The sequence below is a fragment of the Crocodylus siamensis genome, chromosome 13 (genome assembly GCF_052110815.1).
Source record: "Crocodylus siamensis isolate JL-2025a chromosome 13, ASM5211081v1, whole genome shotgun sequence".
Lineage (NCBI taxonomy): Eukaryota > Metazoa > Chordata > Crocodylia > Crocodylidae > Crocodylus > Crocodylus siamensis.
Window position 1 is genome coordinate 1,595,419 of NC_143407.1, and position 22,126 is coordinate 1,617,544.

The 22,126-nt window shown below is 46.4% G+C and overlaps 1 long non-coding RNA gene across 1 annotated transcript; it reads right to left on the reverse strand.

Moving 5' to 3' along the window:
• Positions 1 to 201: 201 nt before the first annotated feature.
• Positions 202 to 16,051, reverse strand: LOC149853641 (uncharacterized). The gene is made up of 3 exons (XR_016438875.1): positions 15,949 to 16,051; positions 7,174 to 7,252; positions 202 to 6,688 (listed from the first exon to the last, which is right to left on the reverse strand). It is a non-coding gene; the product is annotated as an uncharacterized LOC149853641 (long non-coding RNA).
• Positions 16,052 to 22,126: the final 6,075 nt, after the last annotated feature.

Below are 22,126 nucleotides of genomic sequence, written 5' to 3' on the forward strand. Positions count from 1 at the left end.
AGAGTAGACAGTGAAAAGCAGATAAGTATTATTATAATTTATTTATAACTTGAGCAAAGAGCACTTATACAGAGAGCAAACAAGTGACAGTCTCAGCATACTTTGGCATATACATTTACAGCTGTAGCAATATTCCTCCTACTTTGTCAAGATTAAAAAACAAAAAAATGGGATTCATTCTCCTCTCATCTAACCTGCTTTTGCATCAACCTGCCTCTAGCCACATCAGTGGTTTTACCAGAGTCTTTTTTTTTCCTTACCCCCATACGTATCCGTGGCTTTACTGCAGGGATGGAAAAAAAGACTCAGGCCTGTGTATCTTTTTAAAAATTAATTCCGGACTTGGCCATCTGTCTATCATTGTGGAAAGTAGCTACAGAAATTGATTTTGATCTTCCAACATTTTCAGTGTTGCTTTTCTTTTGAAGAGCTATCCTGGCGTTCGGTACCTGCATTTCATCTGGCTGGCTTGCTTTTGAGAGAAGCAAATTATCCCCCTGATCTTGCAAATATTTATATAGCTTCATTCATGTGAGTCACCCCATTTTAAATTATTGTACCAGATGCACAGATACTCAGGAACAACCTGTTATCCTTGTACTGTGACCACCTGGAAGCTTGCAGTACCAACAGATAGGAACTCAGATTCTCTTGTATTACATTAGCAGTTTCAACCAGATAAAGCACAGAAATCTCTCCTTAACCTCGGACAGAGTCTGGGAGACATAACTGCATCCAGCTTTGCATCCTCCCAATGGGCAGCAGTGGCGATACACGTGCACGCCCCACAGACATCCATGCCATCCTGCTAAAAATATCAAAATCTTGCTAGGAGGGCTTGGAGGATACGTAGCATCTCATCCTGTTGCTCTACATTTAATCCAGCTTCACAGAGTTAACTTTTAAGAAAATCACAAACATAAAGAATTGGATTGTCAGCAAATCTCCACGGCTTTTCTCCCCGGAGGATCTGGCTGTCATATACATAGAGCAGGAGGGGGTGTTTGAGGTTTCATGACATAAGTATTTGGTCCATGGATTGACTCATTTGGTACATTCATAACTTAGAGGCTGTCAAGGCTGAATTGCTATTAAGAGAGAATCTCCATAGCAAAGGGCTTCCTAAACTGCTGATTGGAGGTGACGCGCTTTTTTTGCCTTTTATAGAGATCCTTTTATTTATCTCTCCTCCTCTCTGTGGATGGAAACAACCTTTTGAAGTCAGACATCTAGCACCTCAGTCTGACATCCGCATGCCTGATCCTGTCACAATGTGTCCCACGTACCGCGCAGCCGGAGCGAAGTCATGAAATTAATACAGCAAAGGAATCCAAATGCATTCGCTGCACCCACGAGAGGGCTGGCATTGCAAGCCTGAGACACTTGAAGGCTCCAGATGGAAGAGCTATACTAGAGAGGGGTTGGCAAGCATGCCTCGCCTCTCCGGTCCAATTTAGGAAAACTCTGAATCACCCTAGGCAGGATTATAAAGGAGGACCCTTAGCCCCGAGAGGCGCTGAAGGAATCCAGGCTGCTGGAAGCAGATTTTATGCTTCTGCTTTGAATAGCAGACCTCCAGGCCATTTCTAAGTGAGAGCTCCCCGACCTGCTCTCCTCCACCATAGCTTTTCCCAGGTGGCCTCATTCATGTGGCCCACATTCTTTGCGTGACACGAGAGGTGAGCTGGGTACCACTGCCATTTCCAGTGGCTAATTGCTTAACAAAGATGGAAGTACCAGAGGTTTTTCAGCCTGAGACAATGGCCCTGTCAGTGCAGAATTCAGTATGGGGTTTGCAAACTGGCTGAAAGGCAGGCTTTTACTGAAGAAGCAGAAATGGATAGAGATATAGGAAATTCCACCCCGCCTCAGACAAGCCGTCTCGCCAATCCAGGAAGGTGCCTCTGACAGCCCTCTAGTACCAGATGCTTCAGAGGAAGATGAAGGAAGCAGTCCAATGGCCAGCCCTGCAACAGCCTCTCCACCTTCCTCGGCTCCGCCGGGAACTGAGAACCTTTCCCAGAAGCAAAGCACGAGTCTGGCGCTGTCCCGATCGCCCAGTCTCTGATCAAGCAGCTAGAAAGCTGTCTCTCTGCCAAATGCAATAAGCCAATGCATCAGCCAGTGATCATCAGCCCCAGTGCCATGTCATAAAGATGAATCCATGGCAAAGACACATGGCGGTCAAGAAATCTAGATCCGCTGCTATTTCTGGAGTCAGGTCAGCAAACCAAGCCATCTTAAAGTATTCAGTCTTCTCAGCTGACATCCAGAGTTTCCTCATTTTCGGATGAGCTGATAATATCACTGTGTCGGACTGCCCCCGTTTCTGAAGAAGAGCTAGAGAAGGTGGGGAGATATGGGATGAAAAAGCCTGTTCAAAGTTTCCAAACTTTGTAATCAGTACAGATCTGGTTGGCATTTCAGACGAAGCTCCAAGTTGTTTCTTTCGTTATCTGAACCAGTTACTTCAGCATTAATCTCTCTTGAAACCTGATTAATATTTCCATCTGTAGCTGAGTGGAATAAGCATATTTAAAAATTATCCCTCACTCAGGTTTATTTCACATGCATTATATGAATATGTTTTTGCAGAATCCTGGAGTCATTTAGGTAATAATATGCACACTGTACATCAATGTCATGAATGCTTTTCCTGGCTTGCATCTCATTTTATTTGACTTTAAACATTACATGGGAAGGGAATCAACCTTCTAGTTACTTCGAGAGAGAGAGAAGCATGAAACGCATATTGCTAGCAGTTTTCTCATTAGTAGTGGAGTGCTTGAGATTGTATGATTCATCATCCCTTCTTTGAAAAGCCTGCAAAGTATCCAAACAGTGCAAACACAGTTCCAGTTGCAACAAAACAGCATGTCCTTAAACATTAGCTTCACTATGCAGTAATCATCTCCATTGATTTCATTTAATCCTGTAAGTGCACAAATGTAAAACGGTTCTGTAAGTACCTCCAGGATAAATGAGGTTAAAACTTTCAGAAGCTGAAGAATGCAGTTGGGGCTCAGGCTGACCTTTCAGACATGAAGCCCTCTTGCTTTTGCCAGAGCCATTACCAGACAATCGGCTTTATGCATTTCAGACCTCCGTGAGAGGAGCGCTGCATAAAACATCCATCTGCTTTCCCTGAAAATTACCTCCCTTCAATAGAGGAGGGCCAGGTGGAAAAAACCCCACCATTGCTTTTAAACTCCTGGACGCCAGCGTGCTGAGTCCGTTGTGTTGTCGTAGCACAGCGCTGAGGAGAAGACTTCTTCCTCGGAAGACGCATCCTCCAACTATTACAGCTGCCGCGGTGATGGAGAGGGGATTCAGAAGCACAGCGAGCCCCGGGGCATGCACGGGTACTTCTCTCAAGGTCCACCACCGCCTTCGTATCCTCGTGCAATGTGAACACCTCCCGTAACACTCCAAGCAGAGGGGAAAGAAATGCTTAAGAAACCTGGGCAGTCCCCGCGGAAGCCAAAGGAAAATGTCACAACTCTTGTTAACCATGGCTTTTTTGTTCTTGCTGGCAAATTACAAGTCCAGTTGGAGGAGCGTTTTTGTTCGGCTGTGGTAGTGCACGCTGGCGACCTCCAGCTCATTCAGGAAAAGCCACAATAGTCCTGACCGAGAAAAACGGGCAACGCCTGGGTGCTGCACACATCCGGCTGCCAACTTGCAAAGTGTTTTAAGCCCCCCAGTCAGGCCTTTTGTGTCCCCCCTTTCCCATCTGCCCTGGGCTGGAACCATTCACATCAGGCAGGGCTGTGGCACAATGACAGGGATCTCCAGGGTTCATTTTAAAGCAAAGCTCTGTCAAGCTCAAGTGCCTCCTGTGAGTTCAAAGGGAGTTGGACGGGGGATGGCACAAATACAGCCCCATGTCATTATGCACAGTGGTTTTGATGCTAAATATTTCCATTTAGTTGCTGCCAGATGCACCCAGGGGGTTCACAGAGTCATAGAAAATGAGGGTGGGAAGGGAGCTCAGGAGGTCACATCTAGTGCAACCCCCTGCTCCAAGCGAGACCAGCCCCAGCTACATCATCCCAGCCAAGGCTTTGTCGAGCCAAGCCTTAAAAACTTCCAGGGATGGAGATGCCACCTCCTCTCTGGGTAACCCTTCCCAGTGCTTTGCGACTTTCCTAATGAGTAAGCTTTTCCTAATATCCAACCTAAACCTCCCTTGCTGCAACTTGAGCCCATCGCTCCTTGTCCTGTCACCTGCGTTCTCCTCGTTTCCTCCCTTTGCCCCAAAAGGAACCAGATGTAGGTTGCTGGCCTCGCTGACCAAGGCCGGTGCTGACGAACCTCTGTCTCCTTTGAGTGACGGACCTGGCCCCAGAGACCGGGTCGACCGGCATTGATGGGTATGCCATCGGGACGCGCCGTTCTCAGCGTTGAACAGAACAACTAGGCCCTTGGAAAGCTGCTCCGGCTGCGTGCCTGATCGTCCCTGCCACAAGAGCTTTGCCATTTGATTTGAAAGGGGCAGGTGCGGGTCCTGAAACAGGTTTCAAGTTGTGTAGAGATCTGGTGCCAGCCCCCTGTGCAGGGCTGGATTTTCTGCACAGAGATCAAGGCAGCAGGCTGTGCCGCTGATAAACTGGGCTGCGGTTTTCTCCTGATAAGCCACATCAGAATCGCTGCAAACTTCACTGCTTTCCCCACCGGCATTTTTTTTTCCGTCTGACAGACCTCTGTGGTTGCTTAGCTTTAGCTATAAACACAAACTAGAACATACAGTCATTAACAGTGGAGATTCATGTAGTTGCCCCGTAGCTAAGATTACTGCTTTGAGCTTGGAAGCCCTCCGGGATACGGATTGTGGAAGCCTGATACACCCTTATTTTTAACGAGGCAAACAGATTTACTTAATGTACTATCTGTTCTGATGGTCGGTGGAGGAATTTAACTGGGTTTTTTTCTACTGCTAAGAACTTGTATGTAATCCTTATTAATCCGGGTTTCAGGGAAAATTTCAGACCTGTATCACCTTTAATTTCCCAGACACTTCCAAGCAGGGGAAACGGATTTCCTCACAGTGGCATCTTTTGTCCTTAAATAGCCAAATTCTCCCAGGGATCTTCCCTGTGTCCATAAAGTAGTAAGTGAGCCAAGGTAGAGCCCTTGGTCTGGGGGAGCCCTAGGCTGCATCTGTAAAGTATTCCCAGACGAGGTAGTTGAAGTCCTGCACGTTTCATCTCCCATGAAGTGCTTATCCCAGCACCCACAGAGACAGTACTCGAAACCCAGCTCTTCAAAAGTATCAGAGAAAGAACAGCTGGTGAAAAATAAACACAGGGCTAATTATATGAGATTATGAATTTCTGCACAGCTATTTTTAGCCAGGGGGATTAAAAAGATTTGATGAAACCAAACTTCTGCACTCAATGTTTTGAACCAAATAGGGTGCTTAGCATTTACAGGTGATGGGAGAGCCTGCAGAAGTGGAGCAGAGGTGAAATCCAGCTTCTGATTTTGGGTTTCTTCATAGCCAGTCGCCACAAAATCATGGACGCTACGCAGCCCGGCATGGCTTGAGCTTCACCAAGGAGTCATTTGATGCAGAAAGTTGCTTTCTTTCCTGAAAGTGCTGCCATAGGCGAGCACCATGGCTCTCTCCATTGTCAAATGTGCCTCAACTCACTCCACGGGAAGGGTCTCACCCCTGCTGAGCAGCATGTTGCAGCGACACATCTTCTCAAGACCGGTGTGAGATAAACTGGCGGAGGCAGTCTCCAGAAGGTAGACAGACCCCATGGAAAGGTTCCTGGGTGCTGCTGGGCTCTGATCTCACATCAGTGCAACACCGTAATTGGCAGAGATTCGCAAAAAATAAAAATCCTTGACATCATGTTTTTTTCATCTCCGGCATTAAAAGGCAAATGGACTCAGCAGAGATATCTTAAAGAGGTAATAAATAGAACAAAGGCAAGGCAGAAGTGAGTGATCAAAGAGGCGTGTCTGCTGGTTAGACACCGTGCTGGGGCTGTAGAGGCAGATTAGAGATTTAATCTGGAAGAAATGCATTTTTAAAGAGCTGGGAGAGGGGAATGAGGATGGACACCAGTCTGCTCGCTGCTAAAAGAGCCATAATCTCCTAGCAAACGACGGAAGGATTGGGTTTGAACGGAAGAAATCGATTTGCATAAGTAAGAGGATGACACAGGCTGCCAGCCTAGGAGCTGGGCTGGATCCGTGGGGTTTCGCTGCTCTGTGCCGTGGTCCGGGTTGCAACGCAAATAATAATAGAGCAGCTGCCAGGGGAGGCTGCGGAGATCCTATTGCTGCAACGTGGAGAAGGCCTTTACCCCACCTAAATCCCTGCTGGAGGCTGTAAGTGGGAGGTGAGTTCGGCCTTGGCCTTGTGCTGACTCTGCCTCCAGGCAAATTCTAAGTACAGGGGCTGCAGCGCGGCACTTCATGACCTCTGCCGCCCCTTCTCGCCCAGCTTCACAGAGACTCAAGTCTTATGCCGCGCGTCTGCGGAAAGCATGGGCCGGTGGTCAGGGCCCTAGCCTGCGATGCAGCCGGGTGCGAAGATGCACGAGTGATGATTCAGACGTCGTGGCACGCCCCAGGCAGTTGCTTTCAGCATGAAGCGTGGAGTCCCTTTGCCACATAGCTCGTAGTGACGTTTGGCAGGAAGAGAAAATGTTGGTCCTGATGTGTTTGCCCAGTTCTAAAAAGCATCAAAACATCATTAACAGTTGTTTAGGCTGCTGCCTTCTCCCTCTAAAGCTGAGCCGATTGTTCTGTAATTAAGAAAAGAATGACTAACATGGAGTCACAAAGAAGTCCATTATTCACACTTATTGCCCTTGAATTAGCAGAGTAAGAGACTGTGTTTTATTATAACCTCATAATAATTACAGTTATTACTAAATTCATGTATATTGAAGAGGCCGCAGTTCCTGAAGAAATCCCATAATATTATTAATTCATGTGGCATTTCATTGAAATTATTATGTAATAAGCCAGTTTCAACATTTTGATATTAAACGGCATCTCTCCAAAAAACCGTAAGTATTTATTAGTGCCGTGCGCTCATTGGTAGGCAAGAGGCCACTTACACAAGCCTGGCACAGAAATAATTACTTGTAGCAACACCTTGTGGCACCAAGTGCTGGCAGTAAAACTCAGCAATAATGGTAAGTAGCATCTTACCTGTACGTACAGCCATGATACCAGAGCAACCAAATATGCCTGCCAAAGTCTGCAAACACATCATAACATGTGGTCACTTCTGGAAGAAAAAGGAGAGGAGGGTGCTTGCAGGCATGGAGAATTTATTTTTCAAGAGACTAACATAGCTTGGCTTGGAGTCACCTTGGTAAGAAAGACACGTGGGTATGAACTAGCTGTGCATAAATTCAGACGGGAAATTAGAAGATGGTCCCTAATCCCCAGATTATGATGGTCCCCAACAAGCTTAAAGATGGAGCTGGAGGTCCCATCCAGACTCATGTTTCCCATATAAATTGCAGGGGGGTTTTTTAGCAGCTCAAATTAGGCCAGATGAACCCCAAATTTTCCTTTCCTTTACATCACCCCATGACTCCCACATATCCCTCCCCTACCTCAGTTCATTACAATGAGCTAAAAGCCATGCACAAAAGCAGAGACTTCAGTTTTGTGCACATGCCTTTGAATCAGGAGATAACTTTTTTCAGTAGATAAGAGCAGGTAACCCAGCTGCAGAGCCGCTCTTACTGGTGTTTAGCGATGCGGAGTGTGGCTGCAGAGGTGAAACCTGTTTCCTACTGGAGGCTTGGGCTCTAGACTGTAGCCTGGGCTCTGGTTAAGGGCAGGCTGTAAGGGTTTTTTTTGAGATGTTACTTATGAAAAGTATAAAAAAAAGAATGCATTTCTCTCTCTTTCTCTCCATCTCTCCTGTCTTTAATGAAATGAACACCACTCCCCAGTGGCTGGAACTGCAGAGAGGCGTGGGAGCCTCTTTCTGCACAAGGCTACGCTAGGCAAGCATTTTTGATATTGGGAAGCAGCGATGCCTTTGCATATCTCCAGAATCATCATTTCAAAGCAGGCTTTTTGCAGCAAGCGGCGCTGGCAGGCTTGGAGCAGCATTCACTTGTCATGGGGGAGAAGCAATGTCAGATCTTTCAGCTGTGGGCAAGCTTGAAGGCAGGAGAAGACTAGGATGCATTGAGGCCAGAAGCAATGGAGACAACAGCAATGACAGAGGAGGTGGCGTGGGGCCCATCTTCCGTTCCCTCATTCATGTTACCTGACCTAGCGCTGAGGCATCACAGAAATGACTTGCAGCAACAATTTCCCAGTGCACACTTTCCTGCTAAAGTACAGCAGCCACAACAGTCCCCTGAGACTCCGGCCACTCCCAGAGAAATCAAGGGTAGTTTTGTCATCGATTTTTGGTGTCAACAGTCTGGAGAACAGGACTGCAAAGCAGCCTCCAAACCCCTCCTACATCTCTGCCCCAATTTCAGGATCACAGGAATTGAGACTCAGACCGAGGCGCTCCAAATCCTGGATGAGTGGGCAATGACCCTTCTTGCCCCCATGCTAACACCAGCTAACAAGCCTTCCAATACAGTCTCTCCTTATCTCTTCAATATTCACTGCCTTACTCAATGATTTATAGCACTGGAAACCTCCATCACACTGCACCTCGCCTCATTCATCACTTGACTCTGTGCATGGGTAATTAGCACGCTATGGAAGCAGAAATTCAGTCTCACGTGTCGAGCATCAAAATGACATCAATTCAGAATGTGCACATAACCTTAAATCCATTCTTACTGTAAATTTAATCCTTGGAGCCTTCCATCAAATGAAATGTAGCACATAAAAGGCAACCGTACGCATCATGGGAGCAAAATTAGACAGCAGAACTGCTGCACTGCAAGAGCAATTTCCACCACGGTGCCAAGCTATAGGTTTGCATTAATATTTTAAAGAATTAAATGGCTGTTAAACTTTCTGGCCAACTTTGTAAATGAAACAGAGGTTAATTTAGGCAAGAATTAGATTTGGTTTGGGAACCAAAAAATTGTTTGAGCTCTTTCTAGACTGCCTCTAGTAGGAGCCATAGTTGTGGTCAATAAGCTGTTTGACTTAATTACTTAGTTCAAAATAGAGCATGCTTCTGTTTGAATTGCCTGTTGCTCTGTTGGGAACCGTGGCTGCCCATCCCCTCCTGTCTAAAGGTGAAAGCCACCCCTGTGCAGAAAGCCAGTGTGAGAGTTTCTGCACCACTGGATTTTGCAGCCTTTGGTGTGCAGAACGTGTCCGGAAGAGACTTCTGACTCTTATCACTTAGATTGCACACATCTGATCATCAAACTGATTTTAAAAATTGATACAGTCTGTACCTTTGCCCAAGGGTTCAAGTCCTCCGGACTTGGGTTGAATGCTTTGTTCAACTTATTCCGTCCGTGGTGTGAGCTATTCCTGTGCAGAGCCACGCAGAGGGCTCTGCACCGCACATATCCCATTTGAGTTTTCCAAACAGAGCACAAGTACTGCACAAACCTTTAACTGGCTCTTCCCTGGAGGGTCAACCGTACCCCAGATGCTTAAAGTCTTTGAGTGGAATAACAGATTTTCTGACATAAAGTCAGACGTCAAAAGCTGGGCCACGATAGCCTGATGCAACAGGGTTAATTAATCCTGATTAAAAGGAAAAGATCTCATGAATGGCTAATTAGATGAATGTGCATCTGGCTGTTTGCAAACACATGAATAAACAGAGTCTTGTTTTGCTGTGTTAGCGGGCAATTTGAAACAATCAAATCTGAGTCAATTAGTACAACACATTACACACAATGTGACCCCAAGCCAGAAGCTTGGCAAACTTGAATCTGCATTTCAACATGTGGGCTAATACATTTTCAGAGGTGACAGAAACCTGTGGCTCCCACTGGCTGTCATGGCAGATGCAGTGGCTCCAGACTTGGGGAAAAAAAAATCAGGCCACTTGTATTGAAGAGCTTAAGGTTTGGCCATTTCATCTGTAGAGCTAGCTGACAAAGGGCTATAGAGACTGCACAAACCAAACAGGGGTTGAGCCTCCTGCTTTGGACTTGAGTTTGCCGTTTCAGGGATCCGAACAAAACTCAGATGTGGGATTGAGTTTCCAAATTGTAGATTAAGTTGAGGTCTGGATCCTGGGGGTTACATTTAGGCTTGGCTGTAGGATTTTGAGATTAGGTTTAGGTCTGGAATGAGGTATAAGCGGGTTCAACTCCAGGAGTGGCCATGGTGGGCCTGGAGCCCCCTCAGCTGTTACTGACTTTGCTCTTTTGAGCAATCTCCCCTTCCACTCGCTTGTCAGGCCTTGCTGCATTTATCTTTTATGAAAAAGGAAGCTGCCCCAAGCCTGGTCTCACATGAACACAGCATCCACGCTCATCGCCTTACGGGCTAATTACCCGGGCTCCGACCTCCCCAGTACCCGCGCCCATGTCTTGTAGGTGATACTCATTCCTCTCTTCTCTCTGCTCTTCCTGACTCCCCGCTCAGGCTAAAGGCCCCCCGGCCCTACTAACATGCATCTTTCCTGCACTGCTTTAAGTAGCCGGACCACCAAGCCTCCTGCTACAAAGGATTAGGTTGAATATAATCCTGCTGAAATCATCAGCTAAGATTTTATTCTGCTGCCTAACCCAAGCGCACCCAAGTGCTTCCTTGTAAAATCGATGCTAACAGCAAATTTCTAGTGAGCTTCGTGGAGTATCTGGCAGGAATCCTTTTTTTTTTTAAATTAAAAGCATCTTTGGGGGAGGCTCCTGTTCTTTCTTTGAAGGAGGGCACGATCGTTTGCGAGAAAATGGGTGTTCAACGTGTGGACACTGCTTCCAGCGAAAAGCTTTTCCACAGGGAAAGACCTTGCAACATGTCCAAAAGATGCTCCCAACCTGGATGGCAGTGACAACAATTACTGATTGCTTCTTTGACTCGTCGGTTAAATTTGCACTGCTTAACACCCAAGTCGAGGACCAGGAGTTTACTGTGAAGGGTCATGTATATGTGCAGAATAAAAAGACCATCTCCCAGGGCAAGATTTGTCCCTGTAATGGCTTGAGTTTGAAAGCGCCCGTCTTGGAACAGGCAGGCCTGTATCAAAATCAGCTAAAGCCTTGTTTGTCCAATATTAACCCAGCTCTAATTGAGAGATCAGTTGGAAATATGCCTGCCTGTGCATGCTTGGGAGAGCTGACAAAGCTACCTACCTGTAAGAGGTGGAGAATAAGTTCTGCCTCATTACAAAAGAAATTGCATCGAAATGAGAAACAGCGGATTATCAAAACTCTCAAATGCTCAAAAAATGCTGCCAAACAGACAAGTAATTTATTGTTAAAGAGTGGATACCGTGGCTTTGACAAGGGTCAACCCTTAATTATTCAGCAATGAAAGGATCTGAATTCGTTCCCCGCAGGCCTGGATGTTTTTATTTTGGCGTGTAAATGCAAAGGCAGAAAATTAGATGGACAGAGCCTAAATGCAGCATCTCTTTGACAGATTGGAACCTAAATAGTAATATGTAAGCAATTGATAGGCACGTTATCCAGGCTTTTTGCCAATATCTAAGTCAAAATACTCTTTGGATGTTTCCATCCCACTCCACTTTGGTTGTAGCTGTTATCTAAATGCCCTAAACTATTAAAAATGCATGAAGGCAGTCAGTCCTGAAACACAGGGATCCTTCCTTGTCCATTGGCTTTAACACAAGGAAAGGCTAATCATTAATAATACTGAAGAATTTCCATTTAAAAAATTGATTCTGAAAAAACATTACATTTTCTTGGGGGGAGTTGTTTTGTTTTAAATTGAACAAAAAAGAAAGATTTTTTTCCCCATTTTTCCCTTTTTTAACTTTATTAATTTTTCCTTTCTTTTTTTCAAGGGAACAAGAGGAGGAAAAAAAGAATAAGAAAAGATGAGATGGCCAAACTGGGGGTGACGAGGATGAATGGTTATCAAAAAATCGATGTGTGTTGTTTTTTAATAAAAATTAATGTATGTGAACGTTTGGTTTGGTGAAAAAAACCAGCTTTTTAAATTGAAAAAGGTCTGACAAAATCCTCAAACTAGATTTGAAGTAGCATCTTAAACTTGTTCCATTCTCTGCCTGGGGATGAATTTCACCTGAAAATGTTGAAAATCCCTTAGCTGAAAAGGGGCATGTTTGTGAACATTTCCCTGCTTTCTTTATTTCAAAGCAGCCCACCCATCCAGCCACACATCCATCCATATGTCTACTCTCCAGGTGTAATGCAAATATTTTGATGTTTCTTGAAAAAGCAAAGCCTGTATCTCATCATTATTTGGCTACAGGGCCGAATCCGGTTGTACATATAGAGCAACCCGAGTAGCTGCAGCGGTGTCCCTTCCTATTACACTGGTGTAACTGGGAGGGAAGAACAAGGACAGAGGCCTTCCTCGCTCGCAAGATTTTCTCGAATAATGAAGGAATACAGCCATGCCAGACTGTGGGCTGCAGAACAGGAACAGGATAATAAAAGACATTCTGGAAATAGACAATAATGGTAAAATGATGTTTTGACAGGGAGGCCGTATCTAGTTGATGGGGAAAAATGAACAAAGTAGATGATAGAGTAGGTGCTAGAAAAATAGAATCTAACAGCTGATTAGGCTCCTATTCAGCGGATCCCAGACAAATATGATAGATTTCACCGAATTAATTCCTAGCTGCTTTGCTCCATCAACAGCTGTCTCCTCTCTCTTGTCTTCAGAATCAGTAGAAACGGCATCGTCTCTTCTGTCCTCCCATGGCACGCTCTCTGGTTGTCTGTTTGGCGTATGAATGAAGCTGGGTTTTTTTTGCCTTAGGATGCTCAAAATCCAGGCAGTGAAGTCTCCCCAGGATGGTACAGGTCGTGCAGAATTGGGAACTACCCAAGGAGCAGAGTTGTCACGTTGGATCAGATCACCGGTCCGTCTAACCAGGCAGGCTTCTCGACACCCGAGGGGGTGCGCCGTCCTCAGTGTACCCGAGCAACTGTGCAGTGCCGGGTGGGGGAGAAGAGACTCCTTTCCGATCTCCAGAAGGGATCGCCCTGCGCGTTGAAAGCCAAACCCTGGCAATCCGCTTGGAGCTCCCTACTCAAGATGTCGCGGGGCTGCCACAGCCTCTTTGTTGGTCTACAGACCGGACTAGGGGATACTGAAACCTCCTGATAGTAGGTGCACTTTCTTTCCGAGTCCCACTGCTGGAGGATGCCCAGTTTGCCCAGTAATGACTCCTGGACGGCTTCCTATACAATCTTCACTGCGCTCCCAGCTCGCTCAAAACCACTTCAGTTTTGCGGGACCTTTTTCACCTATAGCCTAAGAGGCAAAATGATGTACAAGACCTGGCCAAGCTTATTAATGTTCTTTGACTAACCATCCCTCAGCAGCACTGGGCTTGGTCTTCCCCTGAGACACCTGATTCTTGGATCACCTCTAATAAGAGATTCTTCTTTCTCTTGGAGTTTAAATTTCTTCCCTGGTTAGACAGAAATGTTGAGGTCCAGGCAGGCTGACTGCAAAAATGGTGACACCGTGCAAGACTAATGAATGAAAAGATCTGACTGAAATTACTGAAAATAAGAAACACCAGTTTATGTTCTATGCCAATGCTGGTTTAATATCTGCCATTCTTTTATAACAGAGTATTATTTCGACCCTGATTCTAAACTCAGCTATACCAGGGTGCATATGGCATAACTTAAATACAGGACTTTGGTTGTCATTGTTCTTTTTAGCACACCTCTCTCTGTGGTACCAGGCTGGAGAAGGTACCGTCGTGTCCTGAAGACATCACTGCCTGATTTCTAAGTACTTTGGGACCAGCCACAATCTATCAAACCATTTAAAAGTTTATAGACACCTCAGTGCATCCTAAAACAGGACTGTGGGCACTAGGCCTGAGTGTAAAGTTTAGCGGTTACTCACAAGTTGGTGCCCAAGTTATAATGTGAATAATTCGTTTGGCAGTTTATTGGACAGACCTAAATACTGGGGAAAAGCAGTTGGAGTCGGCCTGAAAACGTTTCAGGTTTTTGGGGTTTTTTTTCCTAAATGAAACTTGACCCCCGAAAAAATTGTTTCAAATCAAATTAAATGATTAGTTCATCCTAAAAAGAAACATTTGCTTCTTTCTTTGGTGTTCCTTTTTTAAATGAGATATTGCTTGATTTCAAAACAAAGTATCATTTCAGACCAGAAAAATTGAAATATTTTGTCTGGGGGAAAAAAATTCACAAAAATAAATATTTTGAGCCTTCCAGGTGGAGGCCTTTTCTGATATTTTTTTCCTGATGAAGCAACTTGAAAAATCCAGAATGAACTTCCCAGTTGCTTTGACTGACCTGAATTTGCATTATTATTTAGCAAATAAAATGCATCGCCCCAAAATTTGTTCTTGGTGCTAATGCTTGTCCTCGGTATAGCGATGTATTGCCTGCTGTGTGAGTATTAGCGCAGCACAGGCCAGATCAATAAAACTCAGACTTCATTTTCTTCATGCTCGTGTTTCAGGGCAACCTGCAGTGGGACCGGGGCATTACTGTACAACCCGCATTTGATGTATTTTAATTCCTTAGGAACAATTCTCCAAAATGGCCTTTGCCTTTTACGTTCCATTTATACCGAGGCTTTCAGAGTGAGCCTGGAGGATGATGAGACCGTAGATGCATGAGCCTGAATTCAACCTTTACCACTGTGGGAGCCCAAGTTTAAACACTAAAAGCTCTGTCATCCCACTGGCACAGAGCACAGTCCTTTCTGCTTGTAAGGCACTGACTTCAGCAGCCCTCTTTGCATTATAACAGAGCCAAATTCAGAATAATGGCCTGTTTGTTATTTATCTGCCCAGAAAATCAAGGCAGCTCATCCAGGGATGTGGCACCTGCTTCGAGGGAATCCAGCAATGTTCATCCAGGGCCGGGAAAGCCGGATGGGAAGATGACCCTCATGCCTAGGGGGGCAGGCATGTGGACTCACGACGCTCTCATCTACAGGGAAGGACGTGGCTTTCCGTCATGGACCGAAGGCCGAACAGCAGCGAAAGAATATTTTTAGCCAAGGCGTAGGCAGCAACAACTAGGTACATGACACCAATTACGAGTCAATACTCACGTTACCCGGCAGGACTTCTGTGTCTGACATGCTAAGGATAAGGAGGGACGCTACTGCAATACAAATGTTCATAATAGCTAACTTGGCTGTGGTTTCTTATAAGAACATAAGACTGGAAAGCCAGGCCACCACACCATTAGCATGGCACCTAGAGCAAAGCAAGCTCAGCTCTGCTTTTACATGGTACAGGCGCACTTCTGGTTGCAGTGCAGACTTGCCCCTAATGCAAAATTCACCTCTCTGCACTTGGCCAGAACAAAGCCTGTGAACCGTGACAGCCCCTCTTTCGATGGCTTATGTTGTCCGTGGGGTCTCCCTGTCCAGGAGCGGGTTCCCGTCTCGGTCGACCACACGAGGTGCACGGCCCGTACGGGAACTCACGTGGGGCTCCGACGCCGGAGGGCACGCAGGAGGGTCGTGAAAGATGCTAGCGGCTGCCCTCGACCGGGGCTCTGAGCAGTGACGGTCGCAATCGAAAGGATGCACGCCGTGATTGTGCCTCAGGGGTTAGGGGGAAGGTTTTAAGCACGCGTCTACAGTTGAAAACCGCATCCTGACTGCAGAGCGTGGCATGACCCCGGCTCCTCTTGCCTCCTGGCAAATGGCCCAAGCCGCTTCATGCCGATTGCTGTTTTCAGCTTTCGTGCGGCTTCTGCTTTCTCCTTAATGTAAAACCGTTAGTTAAACAAACAAAGCAAGCGGCAAAGCAGCGTGTGCAGCGGGCAGCCGTCCCACAGCAAACAGCAGCGTGAAAAGGCCCTTTAAGGACAATCCCTATAAATCTAGCTGTCTCCTCCGAACACCCGCTGTGCTCACCTTTGAAGTCCGCCAGGCTGGTTCGGCGGCAGGGCTACCATGGATACTGCTAGTTTGTGCACCACCGCTCAGATAGGATCAGGCCTAAGCCAGAGAAGGTCACTCCTACCACACTGTGATTTATTATGTGCAGCACTGTGAAACCAGAGGCCAATTAAGCCCCTTTGTCTTTTGGAGCATCGTTTGCATGGTATATTTTTATCTGCAGTATCAGAACAAGGCTGGTTATCGGAGGGCCCCAGTTGCTGTGGTTCCTTGAGGCGCTGAACTCCCCGAGTTGCTCCTGGACCGTGCTGCGCAGCCTGGCATAAATCAGCATTTGTTGTTTGTTGGAGGGGAGCAAAACAGTCAATAGCTGAGCCTGCCGAGCTGAGCACATAGGCTGAAGGGTTTGCAGAGGGTATTACATGCCCTTTTGTACAACTGCATCGGTGCGTCTCAAATAAAACCTCAGTTGCCGCCCTCCATCCCTTCAGAGGCACAAGCTGCGATCCTGCTTTCCCCTTGCAAAAGTTAAAGGCACCGATTATTTATTCTTATCAAAAGCTGGGTCATTTCAATCCCTCCAGTCTTCACTTGCAGCTCTGGGGGAGAGGCAGGACAAACAGGGACAATGATCTTAAATTAAATTACTTTCACCTCTACAGGACAAAAGGAAAAAAAAAGAGATTTGGGTCTGGGGGTGTTATTCCCCCTCTGCAGAGAGCCAACACGTGGCCTATCTGCTCTGGTATCACATTTGAAACCTAGAGATCAGTTTTTGATGGAATGTAAGTGGTGCCAAGACCTTGCGGTGCCCTTCTCCACAGAAGCGAGGTTCATCACAAGTGACGGTGCACACTGTGAAATGTTTTCACAGCTGCTGGATGTGCTGCATCGGTCAGCTCTTGGAAGAGCAGCGACTATCGCTCTGTAAAGGTCTTTGGGACAGTAAGATGGGGGGAAAGGCCCATGCTGCACCGATAGGCTCTTCTTGCTTGTCCATAAACTACAGCATCCCGATAGCCTCTCATTATGACCATCATCATCAGGCTTCAACATGGCACACTGAGTCGGTACGTCAGCCTTCCAGTTCTGCGGGCATCTGTGCAGACCTGTACTGGATCAAAAGCAAAATGAGTTTGGGAACCTGCAGCCTAATCATGAAGGCAGAAAATGGAGAGACTTTTCGTGGCTCTGTTCTGTATCTGCCTATGCTTGCGGGGATTTTCCTCTCTGGATACCTTTAGTCTTAGATCTGTCTGCATTGCAGTCACTGTGTAGACACATACCCAAGCTCACTTTGAAGTAGGCAGCTCAGAGATGGCTAGCAGTATAGTCACAGCAGCTGGCAACTCAGCTGAGCTGCAAAACTCATCAGAAAGGCTGAATAAATATTTGGGAAATTAGCCTTCATTGAGCCCCTGGAGTTACATAATATAAAACTAGCTGAGGTTTATCTGTCTATCTCAGTGGGAGTAGACAGGCCCCAAATGACTCTGACCTGAGGGACTCTCTGTTATTCCTGTGAAGCAAATAATGAAGTTCACCATTCAAGCAGATTTTCTTGATAGCAGCATAGTTTTCTATCCCTTAATTTTACCCTGTCACTCCTACTTAAGTTGTGTTTTCTAGCCCGAAATACGTGCAGTGGGTTTGTGCATGCTGTACAAAGCTCCTTTGCAAGCTGGCAGTCTTTGTTCAAGGGGCACTTTACATAAAACACATGTCAAGGTATGGGATTGCCCAGAGGTTGTGTGTGATATATGGAATAGGTCACCGATTCACTTCTGGCCCAAGTTAGCTGTGGTCTGATATTGTCACTAGAGGCCCATCCAAAATGATGTGAGGGGCGCACTAATGCGGTCACGTGTGCAAAGTCATTGCCACACTTGTCACCTTGGGACCTTCTCCTGATGGCCCCTGTGAAGAGGCCAAGGAATGAGCTAGGTCTGTCTTCTTCAAATCAGTCACTCTTCCAGGAGACATCACCCCACACCATGCTGGGCTCGTTCCCTGGATAAGGAACCTGCTAGAGACCATGGCGACTGGCTCTGTATCGACACCTTAAATAGCCAGGAGAGACTTTTGTGAAAATACTTGGATCTTCCTACTTCAGTTGCTGTTTAGTACAGACCTTAGACTGCTTTCGTAACCCTTACAGCAGCCGCAGTCATCTGTCACCGAGGCGGTATTTACATTTCAAATGACAGCTGGCTACATGAATGATGAGCTGAACCCATTTCTTTATCCCCTCGGTCATTTTTCCATGTGCAAATGGTGATTTTAGCAGGGCTGTGGGGAGGCTGAGAGCAGATGCTGTCCCACAGAGCTCAGCAATGCTTCCAGCACAAGGTTTTAGGCTAGGAAGTGAATACGTGCTATGTCAGTGAATGCCTCCTGGTAAAAAGGAAGCCAGAGCTCTTGAAACATGATGCAATGCTATTAAAGGAAGCTGGAAATACTGTTAATATGCTGGTAACATTATGGAAATATGTATGGGTGATTAGCTGGTAAAAGGAGGGAGAGATCCACTGGAGTGAAATAATTGTGGGTTCACTTTGCTAAGTGTGCTGTTCTACATTTGGTGACTAATTAACAGTATCTAATAAGTAGATATTGTCATTTTCAAAGCATTAAAAGGCTAAAGGCATTGCATTTACATGGAGCTCACAAGATTTGCTCACAATGCAAGATTGAAAATTTACTTTGGAATAATTGTATTTTTTTTTTCTTTTTCCACATAGGATAGAATAGCACGTGCCTCCTCTTTCAAACAAAATCTTGTGGTTAGGTTTCTATCTGAGGCAGATAGGATAAGCATTCAGGATTCAAACGTACTTGGCTGATGGCTAAGGCCAAGCCACTCACTTCTGCAGCAAGTGTAGCCCTTTGCCCATTTTTGCTGCTTGTTACAGTACTGGAAGTTAGGAATCATATCAGAAAATTCTCGTGTAGGGTCATCTCATGCCATTGATTTTTAATCTGAACTCCCCATTGATTTAATTAAGGAAATCATTATGAAGTTTGCCTAAGGATGGACTGGGAACTTCAGAATTTGGTTCTGGATTAATTAAAAAAAGCCTTTAGGTCGACATCATGGGAAGCAATGAAGTTTTCCACTCCATTAAACTTGTTTCCAGTATATTATCTCTTTGGGCTAAAGAACAACTGAGAAACTATAATTTTGCTTGATCCAGTCATCTGATGGATTTCTTCTATGCAAAAGAATTACAATTTAGGGGGCTGCTTGGGATACAGATTTGCTTTTAAATGGTTAAGTCAGACTAGCTTAGGTGTAGCTCCCTAAAATCAAGTGTGTATCACTCTGGTGCCTTCCCTTCTTATACTGGGGAGGGGGTGGGGGGGCAGAAATGAGTGACCTATTGAAGTTAAAACCATGAAATATTGCAGCTGAAGCATCCTGAGTGTCAAGCCCTGCGGTGGTTTCCTTCCACCGCTTTTAGCTTTTGAACTATGCATGTGCCATGACTTAGAATAGCTTTAATTAAAAAGTGAAAGCCTGGCGCAGGTTTTCAAAGGTGTGTAGGTGCAAGTGGGCACCTACTGGGATTTCCAAAAGACACCTGGACACATACAGGACCCCTAATTCCTTTAAAGTAGCTTCAGCTGGTGCAAACTGTATTGAACTCAGAGCTACTCGACTTCACACCCATGAACCCTGCCTCTCAGCATCTACCAGCAGCTGCTGCAGCGCTGCACCCAAGACCTCTCAGGGTTTGCAATTCTATTATATGGAGACAATACAGCCATTCCCTACAACCTCCTCAGTGTGCATTAGTTTGTCCAGGGAAAACCAGAGCTTTCCAGGAGTGACTTGCCTTTCCAAGTACAAGGTAGAAACGTGCCGACTCTTCAGGCTAGCTCCCTGCCTGACTTGCAGAGCAGAATCCGCTGCGCCAAGTGTGCATGGTGTAGGAAAAATGAAGCGTCTCTGAGCAGGGAGGATGGCAGAAGCACGTTGAACAGGGTGACAGCAAGGAGGGCTGAGGAAATGGAAACCTCTTGGGTGCTTGGGTTTTCATGGAGGCAGTCAAGGTCCTCAGCCTGACCACCTTTCCTGGATTTAGGAAGAGCCGAGCAGGGAACTTTCCATGCTTTTCAATCACAGAGGCAGGAGGGGAGAGGGTTATGAGAGGCCTGAGTTCTTGGTCTTCCACTCGAGCAACACCCACGTCTCCCAGCTCCGGAGCGGGCTTTCTTTCCTGCTGGACCTTGCTTTGCCAGCAACGTGAATGGGGCCAGAGGGACTGGGCAGCCTCTGCAGTCCAGAGAGGAGAAGGGGTCACCTGCAAGTGGGAGGCCTGGGTTCAGGCCCCTGCTCTAAGAGCTGGTTATGCACTTTTCCCAATGGCTGCTTCATGCCGTGTAGCTCTGCCAAGGCGGTGGCTTTCTTGAGAAAGCAGAGAACCAAATCTTCCAGGTGCCTAGGGAACTTTCCTGGTGAGGTGCTGAGGATCGGGCAGTGCTCTCGGAGCTGGATAGCTATAATACCACCTACGTCCCACTTTAGTGGTCTAAATCCTTTTGCGGATCTAGGCCATACTGCTCAGGAAAAAAAATGGAACTGCATTTGCTAGGGCTGTGTTGGGTGGGGCAAGCAAATGCTGAGAAACCTGTAATCGTTAGATATGTTTGTTGCAAAGAACTGATCCCATAATTAGTCATTCTAGCAGGGTGCATGCCTTCAGAGGCTCCTGCTCCAAGGGCAACTAACCCAATCATTTGTGTTTTATGACTTCCATCTGCTGGAAGGTATTTAAAAAGAAAAAAAGAAAACTTCCACATGATTTTCCCCCTTAATCCCCTTCTAAAAACTCCTTTCTGTAGAGAGATCTATTTGTAATATATGTAAAAAAAGGAGGAAAAAAGGAAGCCACCATTATCTTGAGTCCTTCTACAATTCTCAGCATTAAGCCTTTTTTTAATTTTAGATCAGGCACAAAATGATTTAGGCCAAGGACTTTTCTCTCTGCCCTTCAGAACGTATTAAGTGATAGCGTACTCCCCCCGCATCCTGCTCCCTTTCAGCCTTTCTGCTCAGAAACTGCAGTACCATGCGCCGCTCGACCTACAAGAAGGATTCAATGTGAGGTGAGCCTCCGTAGAGGGAAGTATTTCCTTCTCACCGAGGTTGACATGAACCTGCATCAGAGAAGGAGGTTAGCAACCATCCCTGTGGGAATGATCGTGGCAGATCAACCCAATACTTTCTGAGCCAAGCAGGGCCAACATGCACTTCGGTGCCCCGTCTTTTGACGGCAGTGAATGTTTCCTTACAGCACAGGGTTAAGTCTGAATTATACCACCAAAATAACTGCTGTGCCATTAGAACTAATTAGCACCCTGGGTGGCAGTGTCAGCACAGCATTCAAGGGCTGAGACTGCTAGGAAGACTGTCAGCCCTGTCTGCCTTCCAATCAAGGAAAAGGGATGGTGGCTGGGGGCATCCTCCTGCCCATGATATAGTCCTGGTGGGTGAAGATTGCTCTTGAGCAAACAAGGCGTATTTGTCACTTAGGTCCTCAAAACAGATCTCAAGCGGGACACAAGAAACGGCAGGTCTCAGGCTGGTCCCTCTACGCAGGGTGAATTTCACCCTGTATTTAGAAACAAGGGACCTGAATCTCCAGCAAAGACGAATGGACGATTTTGTGGACAATGAGCACCACTTCTCTTTTGTCTTTGTTAGTCCTCGTACGACTGCCGCTACAGGGTACCTGCCACTAGAGACCTGCACCCTCCAATCTCTCCCCTACATGGAGTCTCTCCTGCCATGCCTTTGATGTTCACATTAGTAGGGGAGGCTGCACAGAGGACGAGGTGCGCTTCTGAAGACATGGGCTGTGTCTGATCCAAGGTTCCCCCTTGACCTTTACTTTACAGAAAGTGCCAGTTTGCTTTCTCCTCACTCAGGGCGGCCTCCTGAGGCCTCTCTCCGGAGCCCAGGGTCCAGTCCTCACATGGCTCGGAGAAGGTCCCGTCCCCGACGGCGTCCACAGCCAGACTGCCTCCCTGGGCTTATATAGAGCTCCCTGGCCATCTTGCTTCTGGCTCCCCTGCCTGGGAGTTGGCCCCTGGGCAGCACCGGGCGTGGGCACAAGAGACACCGACATGGAGCGGAAGGAAATGAGAGGGAAGGGGGCATCAGAAACCCATACCCAGGAGACTGCGGGGA